This window comes from Heptranchias perlo, chromosome 12 (assembly GCF_035084215.1).
Source record: "Heptranchias perlo isolate sHepPer1 chromosome 12, sHepPer1.hap1, whole genome shotgun sequence".
In the NCBI taxonomy this organism is placed as follows: domain Eukaryota; kingdom Metazoa; phylum Chordata; class Chondrichthyes; order Hexanchiformes; family Hexanchidae; genus Heptranchias; species Heptranchias perlo.
This window is the reverse complement of record NC_090336.1, coordinates 37,359,412-37,376,356: the sequence shown is the minus strand read 5'-3', so window position 1 is coordinate 37,376,356 and position 16,945 is coordinate 37,359,412. Positions and strand designations below refer to the sequence as shown.

The window sequence follows — 16,945 nt, the reverse complement described above, 5'->3', positions numbered from 1 at the left end:
TTGAACATCTTCCTTGTTTCTTGATGACCAGAACTGGACACAGAGCTCAAGGTGTGGCCTGACCAGAGTACTATATAATTTGATCTCAACTTCAGACTTGTGTTCTACTGTTTTGGCTATGTAGTTCAACATTCTGTTGGCTTCGTTGGCCACTGCTCTGCATTGGTTGAACATGTTGAGCGTTGAGTCTACTAGGATTCTTAGGTCTCTTTCAACCTCATCCCACTCACCCATCACCCCTGGGCTTGTTGACCTTACATTGGCTCCCCGTTCCCAAATACCTAAAATTTAAAATTCTAATCCTTGTGTTTAAATCCTTTCATGGCCTCAGCCCTGCATATCTCTGTAACCTCTTCCAGCCCTACATTCCTCCGAGAACTTTGTATGCCTCCAACTCTGGCCTCTTGCATCCCTCACTTCCTTCGTCCCACTGTTGGCGGCTGTGCTTTCAGCCATCTAGGCCCTATGCTCTGGAATTCCCTCCCTAAACCTCTCCACCTCCCTCTCCTCCTTTATACCCTCTTGGAAACCCACCTCTGTGACCAAGCTTTTAGTCACGCCTCCTAATATCTTCTTCTTTGGCTCGGTGCCCATTTTATGTCTGATTATGTTTCTGTGAAGAGCTTTAGGATGTTTTTATACATGAAAAGTGTCATATAAGTGCAAGTTGCTATTGTTAATCAGTTGAGCCATCAGGAGAGCTGGCCAATGGGTCTTCTTAACAATCATTACACAACTGCCAGACTGCGGAAAAAACAAACTGATACACAGCCCTGAATGTGAAGAGCACATGTCAGTGGTTCCAGCCAGAAAGCAGAGGTTCAGTGGCAGAAAAGATGACATCCTATTTTGAAACATAACTTCCTGATACAGCCTGTAATCAGCACTGTTTAGTTCCCTCCGCTCTTTCAATGGAGATTAGTGGTGATCATACATGTGACTACCAGACTGAATTGGAACAGTGTCCATTGAGCTTCCAATAGGAACACAGGAATTGCTAGACAGAAGAAAAGGTTTATCTAGTTCGCCTTCTACCATCCTGGTTGTCGCAGGATACAATGATACTGGATTTGTTGACGAATTGTAACAATCAATCTCTATCAATTAGCCTACAACAGACCCAGACATGAAGCAAGGAAAACCCCAGTGGTGGAAAGCTTTGGGAACTAGAGGTCCAAAGTTACATGTTCCTCCCAAGAATGCAACATTTATCATATGGTCATGTCTCAAATTACTCATATACTGTCTCCCAAAATATTATTTTCTGAAAGAAATCTATCTAATTTGAATTTGAATGGATCAATACTAAATGCTTCTATCATCTCCCGAGGGATCCTGTTCAGTAGATTGACCATTCACTCTATGAAATAATATTTCCGCAGATTAGTTTTGAATTTGCCCTCTTTCGAGCGCAGGCTGTATTCTCTGGCTCTACTGTTCTGGACAAGGTGAAACAGTTTGTCATGGTCTTTATTATTTAGTCTTTTGAGAATTCTAAAAACAGCAATCATGTCACCTCTCAATCTTCTCTTTTGAGATATAAAGATTTCAAAACTAAACTGTTTTAACTTTTTGATATTTTTAAATGGGTATCATTTTTCTGAAAATGTGTTTGCTATGATACAGTGACATAGATTAATTTTCATCATTTACACAGCGTTACATCATGAAAAAATTACTGTGCCACTTACACAGAATTACATAGAATTTACAGCAATGAAACAGGCCATTCGGCCCAACTAGGTGTTTATGCCCCACACGAGTCTCCTCCCACTCTATTTCATCTAACCCTATCAGCATATCCTTCTATTCCTTTCTTCGTCATGTACTTATCTAGCTTCCCCTTAAATGCATCTATGCTATTCGCGTCGTGTTGTTGCAAAAATTACACTGGGCATACAATGGGGTAGATCTTGACTTTGTGCAATAGTGTAAAATGGGTGATCAGCAGCCCATTTAACATCTCTCCCAATTTTTATTTCCATTGTCGCCCATTTTACACTATCGCACAAAGTCAAAATCTCTCCCAATGTGTTTTTCTCCTTTTCTTGCAACAGAAGCATTCCCTTTAAAAACCAGACTTATACACAAGCAGTAAAAGGGCTTAACATGTATTTAAACATGCACTAGGCATTTAAAAAATTGACTGTTGTTGGAAAGGTCATTTTTACTAGTTTAAAAAAGATATACTTTTGGATGAACTGCCTCAATATCAATAAAACAAAGTGCCCTGGCCTTTAAATAAAAGTGGCGTTCTTACTTTTAAAACTACAATGAAAAATAATTTAATAGCCATATTTTCTGCTGTGCATAGGACAGGGAGGGGAGAATCAGCTAAAAAATCCCAAATTTTCATCTTTTCTGCCAATTTCGTTTTTGATGGTAAATTAGTATTGTCGACTAGATGCATTTAAAACACTTTAAAAGGAGAAAAATTCCTTCTGGGAAAAGGTATGGTGGAATTGCATTTTCCAGGATATCTGGACAAAATTGGCCAAGGGTTTTGTTCTTGTTTTATTTCAGTATATATCTGTATAAAGGTTTCAAAATAAATAAAAAAGTTACGAGAAAAATAAGTGGCGGAGTTGTTGCAAATACAACTTACTAACTAACATGGCTTTAGGACCGTAGATCAACTGTCGCAGAGGTTCTGTATCGGAAAATATTAAAATAATGCAGGACTCGTAATCCAGGGTCATCTGAGTCTGGGAATTAATATTAAAGATGGTAGATATGTTAATAAGCCTGCTGCATTGGATACCGAATAAGTTCATCAGGGAATAAGGTCAGGTAAGCTCGGGATGATCCTCTTTATTCTCAAGAGTCAATTTTTGGCTGTTTTGATAAAATTAAAAAGTAGGTAATTTAGGCCTGATATTAAAAATAAGAAACAGAAGTGCTGCAATCTTGTGCCTTTTTCTTCTAGTAGTACACAATGTGTTTAGAGTGTGTCTGTTCCTATATTAATTCAACCAGACAGTAAATCTGCCATTTTCTTTTGCACAAAGCCCTCTGCAAGCTGCAGATCTTGCGTCCCTTCCCCCACAACTATCCATGTGTCAATTGGTCATCACCAAAAGACCACAGCATGACTAATGTAAACCGAATAATGGAAATTAAAATGTCAAACTATCCAATTTACTGCCACATTAATCTGCTGCAAGGTTAAAATGCTTCCTCTTTGTTCACAAACAAGACCTATTACAAATGCTGGCCTCCCTCAAGCAGTTAGAGTAAAAACTAAAAAAGAAGGTTTAAGCATGAAGGTGCAGCGGACAACCATTACACTGCCATTGTGGTTATAGCTATGCTGGGACTGGATAAAACATGATTCCGGTCTCTGAAGCTGGTGAATATGTTCTTTTATGGGACTACTTTCAATTAAGCCGTCCACAGTGACAGCCTTGGGGTGTGCAAGTTGTGTGGCTGTAAAGGATGATGTGGTTGGGGGAAGGGCAGCCAAAAGGCATGAGCTATGAACCTAGGAAAAGACACTTTTTCAAAGTGCAATTTATTCCCTTTTATTCCCTTGTTTTGAAAGGATTCAATATTTTTCACAGCTTCCTCCAAATCTGCTGACAGCTCTGACCCTCTACCTGGTATATATCTTGCGATAGATAATTTCTTATAGTCCCTCTCACCTATTTGAATTTCTGACAATAGGTCTCCACCTGAAACATTAACCTATTTTTTCCCTTACAGATACTGACAGACCTGCTGGGCATTTCCAGGATTTTCTATATTTATTTCAGCATTTGCAGTTTTTTTTTCTTTCAATTGTGATGTTTCTCACTTCTGAAAATAAACTCACCTATTTGTTTAAAAGTGTTTACAACCTTTGTCACTCTTTTTGATTATAAATCTCAAACCTAACATTTCTATGATTGACAGCTCTGCCTCCCCCTTCAAAACATTCACTTGACCAGAAACATGATTGAAACAGAAAAGAATCCAGTTGTCAGTTTTATTCTACTCATGAGTCAATGCTGTAATACATAAACAACATTGTCTCTTTTGTCTTATCAGTTTGTTTACTTCTTGTACAGAAATCTTGCCCAATAGTGATCTGCCATCTATCTTCTCTCTGTGCTACTACCTTAGATGCAGAAGAAACAACCCTGCTAATCAGTCATAATTACATGGTATTCGAGATGTACGAGTTCAAATTTAAGCAAATAATACAAGTAAAAATATATTCCAGTTTTTTGTATTATTTTCAGAATTTTTCTTTTGAGAAGCTATCCTGGAAAAATATGGCTTGGACTGGCTATTTGCTTGGTTTTTTGAAATAAAAACAAATGTTCACCCTTTTACTATTTAGAGTTTGGAGGTTTTTTCTATTTTTAATTTATTTGGTAAATAATGTGCATTTTTTAACATTTAGATGTAATCTTCCTTTTTGTACCCTCTGGGTTGAGAGGGTGGGAAGGAAATTTGCTGGTGGCCTGTGCCCATGCAGCTAACTAACAAGGGTGGTCTGGGATTATTTTCATTCCTTCATGGGGAATTGCCTGGTGAACTCTTGCTGATTCCCACAACAACATGACTAAACTTGTTCTTAAACAAATAGTTTAATGCTTGTAAAGAAATTCTTCTCAATCTTAATATTTACAGCACTTGTTGAAAAACATTACTCATTCCTTTTTCACAAATAGTTGGAAAAATAAACAAGCAATGGTTCCTGTATTTAAATTATATATTAAGGAGTAAATTCTTTGGGGCTCTACAAACAGCCCATTTATTGAAGGAAAATTAGGCCTTACTGCAGTTCCACATCTCATTTGAATATTTATACAATGCAAAGGGAGCTCATGGATGGCTTTTGAGATACAATGCCTAACCTTTGCAGCCCTAGCTGATGTTTCCCATCAGGAACCCCCATACAGCAGCAGAGCATTGATACAATGAAGTCTCTGCCTCCGCAGAATTACCGGAGAGCACACCATAGGAATGCTCAAGTAACACTTATGTTGCTCAGGAACGTTGCTGCTGTACATTTGAGCTGACGTGAGCAAGATCATCCCTGCGTGCTGCATGCTTCACAGTTTAGCCATCAGAAGAGGAGTGGCTGTGCAGCAGCCAAAGAGGGATCAGTGATCTGCAGCCCCACAGGAGGAGGAGGCACACATGTAGCTGATGTGCAGGAACGCAGAATCTAGCAAAATGTAGTGATTGACAAGTAGTTTCAACGATGGACACCTCCTACTGCTGTGGTTGTGTATGGAACTACTAGTCCTCACCAGTAATGTGCAAAGCAACTTCTGAAGGTTTTATGCAAAATGGGGATAATTATGTGCTCTAGCTTGGAGGTGAACTCCCCGGGATGCAGCTAATGCTAGAAACATAGGGCTCCATTTTAGCACCCGCTAATATCGGGCCCCAAGAGCTCAATACTGAAGAAAGCTAGAGGAGTATAGAAAGCGCAGGGGTGACATTAAAAAGGAAATTAGGAAAGCAAAGAGAGGGCATGAAAAAATACTGGCAAGTAAAATAAAGGAAAACCCCAAAATTTTTTATAAATATGTAAAGAGCAAGAGGATAACTCAAGAAAGAGTAGGGCCTATTGGAGACCAAAAAGGTAATCTATGTGTGGGAGCCGAAGATGAGGGTATGGTTCTTAATGAATACTTTGCATCTGTCTTCACAAAAGAGAGGGAGGATGCAGAGATTGTAGTTAAGGAGGAGGAGTGTGAAATATTGGATGGGATAAACAGTGAGAGAGGAGGTATTAAGGGGTTTAGCATCTTTGAAAGTAGATAAATCGCCAGTCCCGGATGAAATGTATCCCAGGCTGTTAAAAGAAGCAAGGGAGGAAATAGCGGAGGCTCTGGCCATCATTTTCTGATCCTCCCTGGCTACAGGCGTGGTGCTGGTGGATTGGAGGACTGCTAACGTTGTACTGTTATTTGAAAGGCAGAAAAGGATAGACCTAGTAATGACAGGCCAGTCAGTCAATCTAACCTCAGTGGTGGGCAAATTATTGGAATAAATTTTGAGGGACAGGATAAACCGTCACTTAGAAAGGCACGGAGTAATTAAGGACAGTCAGCATGGATTTGTTAAGGGAAGGTTGAGTCTGACTAACTTGACTGAATTTTTGAGAAGATAACAAGAAGGGTCGATGTGTGTTGTGCGTTTGATGTAATCTATATGGATTTTAGCAAGGCTTTTGACAAGGACCCACATGGCAGACTGGTCAAAAAAGTAAAAGCCAATGGGATCCAAGAGAAAGTGGCAAATTGGATCCAAAATTGGCTCAGTGGCAGGAAGCAAAGGGTAATGGTCGATGGGTGTTTTTGTGACTGGAAGGCTGTTTCCAGTGGGGTTCCGCAGGGCTCAGTACTAGGTTCCTTGCTTTTTGTGGTGTATATTAATGATTTGGACTTAAATGTAGGGGGCATGATTAAGAAGTTTGCAGATGATACAAAAATTGGTTGTGTGGTTGATAGTGAGGAGGAAAGCTGTAGACTGCAGGAAGATATCAATGGACTGGTCAGGTGGGCAGAAAAGTGGTAAATGAAATTCAGTCCAGAGAAATGTGAGGTAATGCATTTGGGGAGGGCAAACAAAGCAGGGGAATTCACAATAAATGGGAGGATACTGTGAGGTGTAGAGGAAGAGAGAGACCTTAGAGTGCATGTCCACAGATCTCTGAAGGTAGCAGGACAGGTAGAATAGGCATACGGGATACTTTCCTTTATTAGCCGAGGCACAGAATATAAGAACAGGAGGTTATGCTAGAACTGTATAAAACATTGGTTAGACTATAGCTTGAGTACTGCATACAGTTCTGGTCACCACGTTACAGGAAAGATGTGATTGCACTAGAGAGGTACAGAGGAGATTTAGGAGGATGTTACCAGGACTGGAGAATTTTAGCTATGAGGAATGATTGGATAGGCTGGGATTGTTCTCTTTGGAACAGAGGAGGCTGAGGGGTGATTTAATTGAGGTGTATAAAATTTTGAGGGGCCTAGACAGAGTAGACAGGAAGGACCTATTTCCCTTAGCGGAGAGGTCAATAACCAGGGGGTATAGATTGAAAATAATTGGCAGAAAGATTAGAGGGGAGCTGAGGAAAAAAGTTTTCACCCAGAGTGTGGTAGGGGTCTGGAGCTCACTGCCTGAAAGGGTGGTAGAGGCAGAAACTCTCATCACATTTAAAAAGTACTTGGATATGCACTTGAAGTGCCTTAACTTACAAGGTCATGGACCAAGTGCTGGAATGTAGGATTAGGCTGGGTAGCTCTATTTCAACTGGCACAGACATGATGGGCCGAATGGTCTCCTTCTGTGCCGTAAATTTTCAATGTTTCTATGTAATGGAGCTATACCTCGTATGCAAACAGTTACTTGGCATTTTTTTTGATGCTACTGAACCTCTTCCTCATTTGTTGCCAGACACAGCGGACCTGAGAGATTGTATTCACTTGTCCCACAGGCAACTTGAGACTCTGCTTTACGAAGTGGGAGGCCTTCTGCTCCAAAGATAGCCATCCACCTTCTCCGCAACCCCATGCAAAAGGACCTCTAAGGCATCATTACTGAAAACAAGAGTCTTCTCCATAACCATGATTACACACACCTTAAAAATGTCTGCTGCTGCACCTTCACAAGCTGTAGTACTCTTTAAATCCCAATTAAGAGTCAACAGCAGCCTTTTCAGAACAGCTGGTTGGAAGAATATTCCAACGTGCAGCCAACCATTTTCCAAGCCTGATTCCTGAGCATGAAAACATGTGCTCGGAGCCTATTTAAATTAAGGAGCCAATTTTGGAATGGTGACTATACCAGCCCCTCGTGCTGCTGGCACGGGCACACAGACTTTGGGTGCATACAACTCTCATTTTGTCAGGATTATATTTTTTCACAGTAATTATTTGTTTTCTAGGCATTGCATTTTTAAATGAGAACTGTTTGTGGAAAATGTATCACAATTGCTTTTGTTTGGGAAGAGAGACGAGCTGTGCATTCTTTTTGACATTTGCAACTGATGCAATAATGTGTGCTGACATGGTTTATGTTATTGCATCATGTGTATTTAAAACAAATGAACAAGTGTTTGACAAACACTTCTTCATGGAGACAGTGCTGCACTAAAAAGGAATTTTGAAGATTTGAAAGTAAACGCTTCCTTTACCAGGTAGTAGCAGATTGCACTGAAACTCTACAGGCTTGCTTCAGGAAAGTTCATCTCCAGTAGATATTCTCTTATAGCACATTGGAGCAACAGTATCCACTGCTGTCTTGTCACTTCCTGCAAGTACCTAAATTAAAATCACAGCCCCTGAAGAGGGAAGCAATGTTTCTGCAGGCAAAATAAATTTATTCTTTTTTTAGACTTCAAGAGATATGCCATGAATATTTCTATAATTCTATTTTAAAATATTCACTGAAGATTTACAGCAAAATAAAATTCCCAGAAAGTACATCAGAGAAACTATGCTTATTTTTAGCAAATCTACAATGGTGAATTTGCATAGAATATTGATTGAATTGCTAAAGGATTCAATAAAATTGTAACATTTTTAAGGATATTATTTTTGTTGTTTGGTTTGGAAACGAAAACATACATATACAGCAATATTTGAGGAAAAGCAAATCTTTTGGCTTTATATTATTTATAGCTTTAGGAAATCTAAATAATTGAACAACTCATGATAAAAATGGAAGAAAAGATATTGGAGAATGCGGGCATCGATCCCGCTACCTCTCGCATGCTAAGCGAGCGCTCTACCATTTGAGCTAATTCCCCATGTTAGAGGGGACTCACTACATACCGCTCACTGCTTTTCTTCTCTAGAAATTAGGATTTAAAAAAATATAGTATTCAACTGTTGTCGAAAAAAACTAATTTTCAAGCACTTGCGGTTTATTGCTGTATCAGCATTGCAATCGGAAGTGGAATTAAGAATCGAGGTTTCAACTCTTAACTTTCTACAATCTTTAAAATACCGCCGAATCAAACCCCAGAGTCATACAGTGCGAGGTCTTTGCTCCCAGTACTGTGGTCAATGTACCTCCTTATAACAAAAGGCAATGCAACGGGGTGGAGTGATCTTTTTATACGGAAAGCAAGATAAAGATCACTACAAGGTGCTTTTTTTCTACCCTGAATTCACACTTTTCTGTGTTGAATGCAGAAAGACGATAAAGGAAAGAGACAGGGAGCAAAAAAAAGGACAACGAATGCCAATTAAATTCTAAATCAAAATTAATAATAAACATTAAAAAAGTACACTTCCCCCCACCCCCATATCATTAGAGCTCCAAATCAGACAGCGTTGCCCACTGGCAATAAGCGGCATGCACCCGCAGCCGGTGAGCTGGCGAGCGCGGCGATGGGAGTGAGTAACGGCGCGAGGAGTCAAGACGGCGAGCGAGGAAGCGGCGAGCGCGGGATGAGACATTCGAGCAGGGCGCGAACGCGAGCGCGCGAGGGATAGGACATTCGAGCAGGGCTCGAGCGCGGGCACGAGCGCGAGGGATAGGACATTCGAGCAGGGCTCGAGCGCGGGCACGAGCGCGAGGGATAGGACATTCGAGCAGGGCTCGAGCGCGGGCACGAGCGCGAGGGATAGGACATTCGAGCAGGGCTCGAGCGCGGGCACGAGCGCGAGGGATAGGACATTCGAGCAGGGCTCGAGCGCGGGCACGAGCGCGAGGGATAGGACATTCGAGCAGGGCTCGAGCGCGGGCACGAGCGCGAGGGATAGGACATTCGAGCAGGGCTCGAGCGCGGGCACGAGCGCGAGGGATAGGACATTCGAGCAGGGCTCGAGCGCGGGCACGAGCGCGAGGGATAGGACATTCGAGCAGGGCTCGAGCGCGGGCACGAGCGCGAGCACACCACACAAGCGAGCGAGCCGAGCCGAGCGGGGCGAGAGGCAGCGCAGCATCTCGGTGTCAGGAAGAATGAAGAGAGAGCTGCAGCAGCGCACTGTCAGCAGCGAGCAGTACAGCCCCTACACAAGGTAACGCGCCGGGGCTTCTCTGCCTCCTTCTGTTTCATCTAACCGCCGTAAGGAGAGGTGCCTGCTTTCTCACAGAAGCTGGTTAGTCCCCGCTGCTTGCACTGAATGTCAGAGATAGTAATGTCTGAGGGATCGGTGACTGTGTGGCCCCGTTCCCAGCCACTATGACTGCTGGCTGTTTTTTTTTTGTTCTGACAGGATCCAACCTACAGCTGCTGTCCTTTATTTAATGAGGGAAGGAATTCATGATTATGTTGGTTTATAATGTAGCACCCCGTCTATTCTGGAGATTGCTGAACCCTGAATTGGTTGGGGTTGGTTGGGGGTTGGGGGGGTTGCAGTAATAATTACATCGGTTTGATTTGATGGCAGCGAGCCGTTGTTGATGAAATCAATAGGCTGAGAGGTCGGACCGCCCTGCAATGATAACTGGAAACTGTCGGTGGGACAAATTTCAAAGCCTTTTGGTCCTAAAAGGAGGACGCACTATACGAAACCAGTTCACAGTGCCAGTAGTACAGCATGACAATGCATTCAGCACTGTTTAAAACTAAGCTAACACAATATTTGAGAACTTAGATCACCGACACTGCTCCCGAGGGAACTATTTTTTTCTGAAGTGGAAATCAGATATCATGTCGCTTGGAAACCCCATTTTATTTCACGTCAATTTATAAATAATATACATCAGAAATATCTTCACAGTGCTGTCCTTCTCTCTGGCAAGTGCTGTCAAACATGTTTGAATTTACAGGGTAAATATTTCACTATCTCGTTGTAAAGGAGAGCATCATAATCTAATATTACACCTCGTATGTATTGTGACATTTGTTGGTTACGATAGTAAGCCTTTGAGGGATATAGTAGCAATATTACAGCAAGGGATGATCAGAATTGTAAATATATCAAGACATTTCTAACAGCTGTTGCTTGATTAAAAATAGGTACATAATTTTAAAAGTTACATGGAAAATTTGCTACAGTATTGAAGAGGTTGATCTTGGTGCCTCTTTTTAATGACATCTGCAAATTTGGACCCCTCAGGCTTCCAGCATCCCTGCGCCCCCCCATATTTCTTCCTCTAGCCCTAGTAAAATTGAGATATATGACGGTGAATGGGGGTACGTTGGAAAGTTTGGGTTGACCGGTGGGGAGCAATGAAATGTTACAGGAGGCTACAGAAAAACTAGTCGTAGTGAATGAGAAACCTGAGTGGTAGGGACTGGTGAAAGCCTTGGGATGGAAAAAAGAGGAAAATTAGGGGCCTCAGAGAATTTGAGGGAGGAGGTTATGAAATGTTACAGGAGGAAACATTAGGGCTACAGAAAAGTTGGTCGTAGTGAATGAGAAAGGTGAGCGTCAGGTACTGGTGAAAGCCTTGGGATGGAAAAAGGAGGAAAATTAGGGGCCTCAGAGAATTTGGGGAGGGGTTAAAAAGTTTTTTAGAAAGATCAAGAATGGGCCAAAAAAAACCATAAACACTCCCATCATTCACCCCCTCATCACTTCTTCACTCACCCTACTTCCTTTCCCTCCTCCTTCTCAGTACCTTAAAGTACAAGTAGCTTACATAGAATCTACAGCACAGAAACAGGCCAACCGGCCCAACTGGTCCATGCCTGTGATTATTCTCCACACATACCTGCTCCCACTCTACTGACTTCTTTCCACCCTGCCCCATATCCCTTTATTCCCTTCTCCCTTGTGTAAGGATCAAGCATCCCCTTAAGTGCATTAATGCTATCTCACTACTTTCTCCTAAATTCCTCCTAAATTCTTCATTTGAACTGCTAGTGGCTATCTTATATTTATGCCCCCTTCTTCTGGGCTCACCCATAAGTCGAAACAGAGTGGACCTGGAGAAACTATCAAACGCCTTCAGAATTTTAAAGATCTCTATCAGATCTCCTCTTAGTCTTCTCTTTTCAAGAAAAAATAGCCCCTCTCTGCTCAATATTTCCTGATGGTTACATCCTCTCAATTCTGGTAACGTCACAAAGTCCATGCTTTCTCCTTCAGTACTACATTCTCTTAATCCTTTTCCTCATACCTTGGCCGAAAGGAACAAGTATAGGGAGGGGAATGTGGGAGCCAAGGGGTGGTTGACGTGACCCCAACAGACATGGAAATCAAGGTTACGAGGGCCATGCTGCAGTTAAAAATACTGGAAAAATACTGGTATTCTTTCCAGTATTCAGTAGTAGGGAAAATGCTAGAATATGTTATTAAGGACATGCCATTTAGAAAATCATAATATGATTAGGCAGATTCAACATGGTTTTATGAAAGGGTTTGACAAATCGATCAGAGATTTTTGAGGGTGTAACTAGCAGGGTAGATAAGGGAGAACCAGTGGATGTGGTATATTTGGATTTTCAAAAGACATTCAATAAGGTGCCACACAAGAGGTTGTTACACAAGATTATGGCTTTTGGGATTGGGGATGATGTATTAGCATGGATAGAGGATTGGTTAATGGACAGAAAACAGAGAGGGTGCTGCAAGGATCAGTGCTTGGGCCTCAGCTGTTTGCACTATCTATCAATGACTTAGATGAGGGGGCCGAGTGTAATGTATCCAAGTTTCCTGACGATGCAAAGCTAGATGGGAAAGTAAGCTGTGAGGAGGACGCAAAGATGCTGCAAAGGGATATAGACGGGTTAAGTGAGTGGGTGAGAAGGTGGCAGATGGAGTTTAATGTGGGGAAATGTGAAATTTTCCCCTTTGGTAGGAAGAATAGAAAAGCAGAATATTTTTTAAAAGGTGAGAGACTAAGAAGTATTGTTATTCAGAGAGATTTGGGTGTCCTTGTACACGAATCACAGAAAGTTAACATGCAGGTACAGCAAGCAATTAGGAAGGCAAATGGTATGTTAGCCTTTATTGCGAGGGGATTGGAGTATAAGAGTAAGGAGGTCTTGCTGCAATTATATAGGGCTGTGGTGAGACAACACCTGGAGTACTGTGCACAGTTTTAGTCTCCTTACCCAAGGAAGGATATACTTGCATTAGAGGGGTGCAACGAAGTTTCACTAGATTGATTCCTGGGATGAGAGGGTTGTCCTATGAGGAGAGATTGAGTAGAATTGGCCTATATTCTCTGGAGTTTAGAAGAATGACAGGTGATCTCATTGAAACATATAAAATTCTTAGAGGGCTTGACAGGGTAGATGCTGAGAGGCTATTTCCCCTGGCTGGAGAGTCTCGAACTAGGGGTCACAGTCTCAAGATAAGGGGTTGGTCATTTAGGACTGAGATGAGGAAAAATGTCTTTACTCAGAGGGTTGTGACTCTTTGGAATTCTCTACCCCAGAGGGCTGTAGATGCTCAGTCGTTGAGTATATTCAAAACTGAGATTGATAGATTTTTGGACACTAAGGGAATCAAAGGATATGGGGATCGGGCGGGAAAGTGGAGTTGGTACCATGATTTCATTGAATGACGGAGCAGGCTCAAGGGGCCGTATGGCCTACTCCTGCTCCTATTTCTCATGTTCTTATGTTCTTAAAGCTGTCTGAGATATATAGGTTATTGTTCATTTAAATTTTTATAAAATCTATTATGCCATTGATTCCTCTTTGTACTGATTTTACATTCCATTGAGCACTTTTCTTCTCCCAAACATTTGGAACCCAGATATATGTGCATAAACCTTTGAAGGTGGCAGGACAGGTTGAGAAAGCGGTTTAAAAGGCATACTGGACCTTGACCTTATAAATAGAAACATAGAATACAAAATCAAAGAAGTTATGTTGAATCTTTATAAAACACTGGTTCGGCCACAACTGGAGTATTGTGTCGAATTCTGGGCACCTCACTTTAGGAAGGATGTGAAGATCTTGGAGAGGGTGCAGGAAAGGTTTACTAGAATGGTTCCAGGGATGAAGGACTTCAGTTACGTGGACACACTGGAGAAGCTGGGGCTGTTCTCCTTAGAGCAGAGAAGGTTGAGAGGAGATTTGATAGAGGCATTCAAAATCATGAAGGGTTTAGATAAAGTAAATAAACAGAAACTGTTCCCATTGGTGGAAGAGTCGAGAACTAGAGGACACAGATTTAAGGTGATTGGCAAAAGAACCAAAGGTGACATGAGGAAAAGCTTTTTTAGGCAGCAAGTAAATATGATCTGGAATACACTGCCTGAAAGGGTGGTGGAAACATATTCAATCGTGGCTTTCAAAAAGGAATTGGATAAATACTTAAAGGGAAAAAATATGCAGGGCTACATGGAAAGAGCGGGGGAATGGGACTAACTGATTGCACTTACAAGGAGCTGGCACAGGCTCGATGGGCAGAATGGCCTCCTACTGTGCCCATTCTGTAACCATTCAACCATTCTATGATCTGCGAAATAACTATCTTGGAAAATTTCCAAATTAGGATGCAAAATTACTTCCTTTATTATGAATTTCTGAGAGGAAGCTGAGGTTCAGACTGTGGATACTTCAGAATATTATAATGTCTCTGTCCAACCAATGAGTGTGTATGTTGACAGAGGATAAGGGTTAAAGATGGAGCACTTTGTTCTTCAGTGTCCCTTTGAACTGTTGCTGAATATACTATTATCCAGATCCAGAGTGTTCCCATATTTGTCTAATCTTTTGTTGTGAGTGAGCTCGTTCACCTGTAATGCTGTTTGTGGTCTTTCATTTTCTGTGTAGTAATTCAAACAGCTCTTGTTTCAGAGGTGGTATTTTGAGTCACTGTGTATCCAGTTGCTTTTGTTCCTGGATTAATTTAGTACAACCCAAATATGAAATAATTCTGACAAATTGTGATGATAGTGTTTCAGCAATTGCAGCCTTATCTAAACTTAGGAACATCAGTAGTAAATGTTGTGTTATTAGTAATTCCTTCCAAACAGAATAGATTTTGATGTTGCCATTGTTATAGCTATTAGAGCTTCCCTTCATAGATGCGGCAGTAGGAGTATACCACACCATACAATGAGTGTTCTGTTTTGTTCTACACAAAGTGAAAATATTGGCACCATTCTTAACATTACAACATTTGTTTTCTGGTTCACTGATTCTTTGGGGGATTGTTTTACAAATACATAAACAAAAATAAAGAGGGCAAATAATAATGAGTTTGTTCATTTAACTGATCACAAAATATCTCCTGTTGTTAAAATGCACACATTGTACACTAGCCAAAGAAGAATATAGACAATCAACTTTCTTTATCTTATCCCTCTTCCCATACCAGGAAACCCTTTTGCCACTGTCATAATATACCCTTAACTGGGATGAATTAAATTCATGTCGAGAATGGAACTTGATTGATCAGCTAGTCGCAAAGCAAAGATCAAGTTTAAGCTCTGTAACTTGATATAGAGGCGCAACTGCGTAGAATTAAAATGCTTCAGTATGTGTAAAGGAACGGAACTTTAGTTTTAAAGAAGCATTATATGGACTATCTTTACATTGGATCTTTATCTAACATTTCTCCCCAGCTCTAACTCACTGCTCAAGTGTTTATTATTTTGTTTTGAGATGGCTTTGTGTTAATAGTTCTTGCTCAAGGTCTGTTCAAGATGACAGCCACTCCCTTTAAGAGTGAGACAAGCAGCAGATTGCATAGCTTAGTGAGTATTGAAACTGCCTCATTTATAATTTGAAAAAAATAAATTCAGCCCACAGTAAAAATTTCATGGAACCAGTATCAACAGACCACGGATTGAAATGAAGACCTAAATTTCCATCATAGCTTTCTTCACTTCTAGAATAAATTCTGTAACTTCACAGTAGCATATAATCTGTTTTATTTGTAGTACACCATGTGCAAAAAGTCACTTTCTATAAATTCCTCGTGCTAAATATTATAAACTGGTTAATTAATTAATCAAAATACAGTCAGACTGGCTAAAACACTTGCCATTAATCAAGTGGCATTAATCAATTCATTGCCATTAATCAATTCATTAGGTTGGTGATCAGCACTGTAATGCAGATGTTGGTTGTGATCTCTTCCTATACTAATCGCTGTCACAATTTTTTTGAAAATAAACAGATAGCCTCTGTTTGATCTGTACTTGTATTTCAAGAAGTTATTGAGGGTTTGATTTGAAATGATACAGCTAGATCATTGGAAAACAGATGCTATGGTTTTAAATTTCTATTAATGTTTTAATGTTAGCTACTTGATTCTTCGCATTTCTTGTAATACAGTACAAAAAGGAATATTAACATGATATTTAATTTTCACTTCTGCTATTTAGCGCATTTACTACATACTGATATTATGATATTAATGATCCTAAAACAGTTGTTTGCTTGAACTTCTTTCGGTAAACATTTATTATTTCTAAGTTATATGTCTGAAAAAGATGACCTTGGTTGGTACGTTCTGCTTTTTTACACAGTGCCATTTTGATACATATAAGACAGCTGATCCACCTTTACTTTATAATTTTGGAAGAGAAGGAAGTTAACTGTAGAAGTATGAGCTGTCACATTGTGAGCACATGGCGAGTGTGGATCAGGCAGTTCTTCATTGGTAGGCCAATCCATGGAAATCTGACTCAAAATCTATAAAGACTTTACCCTAAAATCTGCAGAAATCCTTGGAGCTGCAGAAGTGCTGGAGATCAATCCAAACAAACGATTTTTAAAGTTCACCAGTAAGTCTAGTGTCAATGTAAGAATATTCTATATACTCCATGCTGTCAAAAACATATGGTCTAAAGTTTTTGTTACTTTGTAACAGTACTTGTCGGTACAGCTATCATTATTCCTTTCATTTTCTGTCACAAGTATGGATTTATAACAATAAAGTAATATAAATATGAGTGCACTGGATACAGCAAAGGCTATGGGCCCCGACAACATCCCGGCTGTAGTGCTGAAGACTTGTGCTCCAGAACTAGCCGCGCCTCTAGCCAAACTGTTCCAGTACAGCTACAACACTGGCATCTACCCGACAATGTGGAAAATTGCCCAGGTATGTCCTGTCCACAAAAAGCAGGACAA

The 16,945-nt window shown here is 40.7% G+C and overlaps 1 protein-coding gene and 1 non-coding gene across 2 annotated transcripts in view; one reads left to right on the top strand and one right to left on the bottom strand.

Annotated features, from left to right (window-relative positions):
- Positions 1-8,682: 8,682 nt before the first annotated feature.
- On the bottom strand, positions 8,683-8,755 carry trnaa-agc (transfer RNA alanine (anticodon AGC)). Its single transcript has one exon. It is a non-coding gene; the product is annotated as a tRNA-Ala (tRNA).
- Positions 8,756-9,838: 1,083 nt separating this feature from the next.
- Positions 9,839-16,945, top strand: part of LOC137327967 (uncharacterized) — a 247,551-nt gene continuing 240,444 nt past the window's right edge. Inside the window, exon 1 of the mRNA XM_067993980.1 lies at positions 9,839-9,974. The gene's annotated coding sequence lies outside the window, so the exon portion shown is untranslated. The remainder of the gene's footprint in view (positions 9,975-16,945) is intronic.